Raw genomic sequence first — 3,377 nt, 5'->3', positions numbered from 1 at the left:
ATGAAAATAATAAGTGAAATAAAAAAAATAAAGATTTAAAAATAACATATAGTACATGTTTTAATAATAAACATAAAGTTTAAAAAATATCTAATGTTTCATAGTGTTTTGTAATTTAAAACATGGCATAGTTAAACTAAAATAAGCACTGAGATAAATTAAATAATTATTTTTAAATGTTTACTATAACTAGATAAGTTGATAACTTCTAAAATGAACTTTAAAATGCATAGATAAAATTGTGGTAAAAAAATTATGAACTTTAATAGTATTTTTAGTTAAAAGTAAATTAAAATTTCATATAAATTTGTATTATTAATTTATTTATTTTTTCACTCCAGGGTCCGCCACCTAGGATCGAAGTCTCTCATGGTGACACGTGTCCCTCTTATGATACGCATCACTTCATTAACTTGAGTACTTGACCATCGGATGGGCTTTCTCTTATACACTTAGTGGGTTCTTTCTTTCATTATTAATTTTATGAAAGTAAAAAACGCAGCCAGATAGAAAGAGACCAATGTCTTCTTCGGGTAAGGATATCCAGTTTTAGGGTTCATGATTCTCCTTCAATCTCTGACGATCTTCAACAACAATGGAGTTTCAGGAGGGTGAGTGAGCGAATCGTCGTGAATAATATATTTGTCAAGCATCTATTGTGTCGGTTCCTCTTATCCTCCGAAACGTTACGAGGTATTGATTCATCGCATTCAACAAACTCAATCGACCTATATCTAGCACGATTTCACATTCAATGTTCCTTATCCCTTTGATGGGCGGTGTATCTTGACCTATAAAAAATTGAGTCTTCATCCCTTGAAGTCTGACCGTTGTTCTTCCACCGTTGAGGCGTGGCTGCTCAGATTTTGGGAAGTCAGAAACCTGAAACGCGACGGGGAGTTGATAGGCGTGGACTTATGCAAAGGTTTTCTGTTCTTTATACTCATCATGATCATTGTAGTGTTAAACTTTTCTGGCGTTTAAACTTTAAACTCATGATTATCAAAGTTTTGTATTCATATCTTTAGATCATCATACTGTTAGACTTTTCTGGCGTTTAAACTCATAATTATCAAAAACAATCATTCTTGGTTTCAATCTTTTTGGTTGCTGTGAACTGTAATCTCAGTGTTTTTTATTTGTTACAAGATCGATGCTCCACTGAATGAGAGGGATGGAAAAGTTCTAATGATGGTTCTACTTCTCCACCACAATGGAGCTGCGAAAATAAGAACAAGCTTACAGTGAATAAATCATGAGTGAAACCCATTCAAAACCCATTGTGTCAACAGAAAATAGTCCATTTTTTTAAATCAGTTTTTCATTTGTCATACAGGTCTGATTCATGTGTTTGTCACATGTTGTTCTTAACTCTGATCGTGCTATATACAATACAAGTGCTTCTCTCAAGCTGTCTGATTATTTCTTTATTGATTTCTTGGATGAAGATGAGATGCTAAGAAAGCTATGGAAGTTTGCAAAGTAACTATCTTATTATAAAATATACAGTCATGTGCCATACATGGTCTAAGCATAATTTGTTTCACTCATCGAACTATCATATCTCTACTCTTTTAGTGTTATTTGGATTGCTAAGTGATCAGTAGTGCTTTATTACAATCTAAATTTGATGCATGTGTCAGATGTCTAGATTGCAATGTTTATTTTCTAATATTGGGCAGGTTTGGTGATCAAATGGGGCTAAATGGGAAGGCTTTAGGCGACAGAGAAACAAAGAATTAGCAAAAATAAGTTTACAGTTGTAGGAGTTCCCCCACATGCATCACATGGTCTGTAAGAAATAATATTCTTGGCTTAGGACATAACAGGATTTATCCCTGGATGGAATGTAGGTAGGGTGTCATCGCAAAACTATTACGAAATTGCACTAGCTCACTTTCCAATTTTTAGATTATTTCACCTTATTTTCAAAAGGTTTATTACTTCCTTTACTATTCACTTCAAAATTGTAGTTCTATTTTATAAAATCATAAAATATGTTCATTAGGCATTTTATATTTGTTTTTGTTCATGCTTCACCTCATATTTGTTACTGGCCATACTCTGCGTTTTTTCAACAAGTTGAGGATAAGGTGTAAAAATGTTTCCAATTTTTTGGACAAAAGTATAAATGTTTCCTTTAAAGATCACTAATATTAAAGAAAGGAGAATATATGATCTCAAAAGAGCAATGACAATGTCAGGTAAAAGAGAAGATCAATGACAATGTAAAGCCGAATTAAAAGCTCAAAAAAATAGTGTTAAGAGCGTTCAGTTTAGAGGGAGATCATAAGGATGGAGCCACCGCAAATGATCCAAGACTCACTAAAGAAGATACTATTCCAAAACTAATTGGGTTATGCAAGTGGAGAAATTGACTCACGAACTTTGGTTTGAAGAAATTAATCTATATATATATATTCAATAGTACACACAACAATAAACTAAAACTGTAAATCAACTGTCAACAAATAAAAGACTTCGTCTGAAACATATGTTCACCAAGGTTGAGACCTCATAAGAAGAGTAAGAAAATTTTATACATTTCTAACTTAATCTCTGACTTTTTATTACATTTATGTTCACAAAAATAAAATGAAGTTTAAAAATAAATAGTTTATGAAGTTTAGCAAAAGAAAAAAATAATCCTTCAAATCATATAAAAAAAATTAAAATGAAAACAAAAATAACAAAGCTGAATAATAAATATATTTTCAAATAATTTTCAAAAATTGAAAATAAACTAAATATTATTTTTTTCTTCAGTTACGGGCCTACCCTAGTATATTATATATTTTACCACAACAAGCACTACAAGAAAACATATTTTTTACTAGGGTAGTATTCGTTGTAAATTCGTCGTAAACGGGGTGTTACGACGAATTAACCTCGAAGGACGTTTCGTTGTTAAACCTCCGTCGTAACGGAGGTTTCGTCGTAAACGACTCGTTACGTTTACGACGAAATATATTCCCCGTAAAGGGCAGGGAAAGAATTCGTCGTAAATGAGACGTAAGATTTCGTGGTAAAGCCCACGTAATGATTTCGATGTAAAGCACACGTAAATACTTTCGTTGTAAATCACTCGTAAACATTTCGATGTAAAACCCTCGTAAATCTTTCGATGTTAATCACTCGTAAACATTCGATGTAAACTCCATGTAATGTTTACAAGAAGTTTACATCGATTATTATTATATGATTATGAATTAGTATATAATAAATTTTAATTTATATTTAATATTCAGAATTTAAAATAATTTAAATTTTGAAACGAAATATGAAATTGAAAAACATATTTTAAAAAGTCATTTAAAAAGTCATACAATAATATTTAAATTCATGATACAAACAGAAATATAAAAAAAACTGCATAT

At 31.1% G+C, this 3,377-nt stretch overlaps 1 long non-coding RNA gene across 1 annotated transcript; it reads left to right on the top strand.

Annotated features, from left to right (window-relative positions):
- The first annotated feature begins 468 nt into the window (after positions 1-468).
- LOC106309791 lies at positions 469-1,981 on the top strand. The gene is made up of 3 exons (XR_001263609.1): positions 469-925; positions 1,150-1,482; positions 1,683-1,981. It is a non-coding gene; the product is annotated as an uncharacterized LOC106309791 (long non-coding RNA).
- The last annotated feature ends 1,396 nt before the right edge of the window (positions 1,982-3,377 follow it).

The sequence above is a fragment of the Brassica oleracea genome, chromosome C8 (genome assembly GCF_000695525.1).
Source record: "Brassica oleracea var. oleracea cultivar TO1000 chromosome C8, BOL, whole genome shotgun sequence".
NCBI classification, from domain to species: domain Eukaryota; kingdom Viridiplantae; phylum Streptophyta; class Magnoliopsida; order Brassicales; family Brassicaceae; genus Brassica; species Brassica oleracea.
This window is presented reverse-complemented; position numbering and strand designations above follow the sequence as displayed.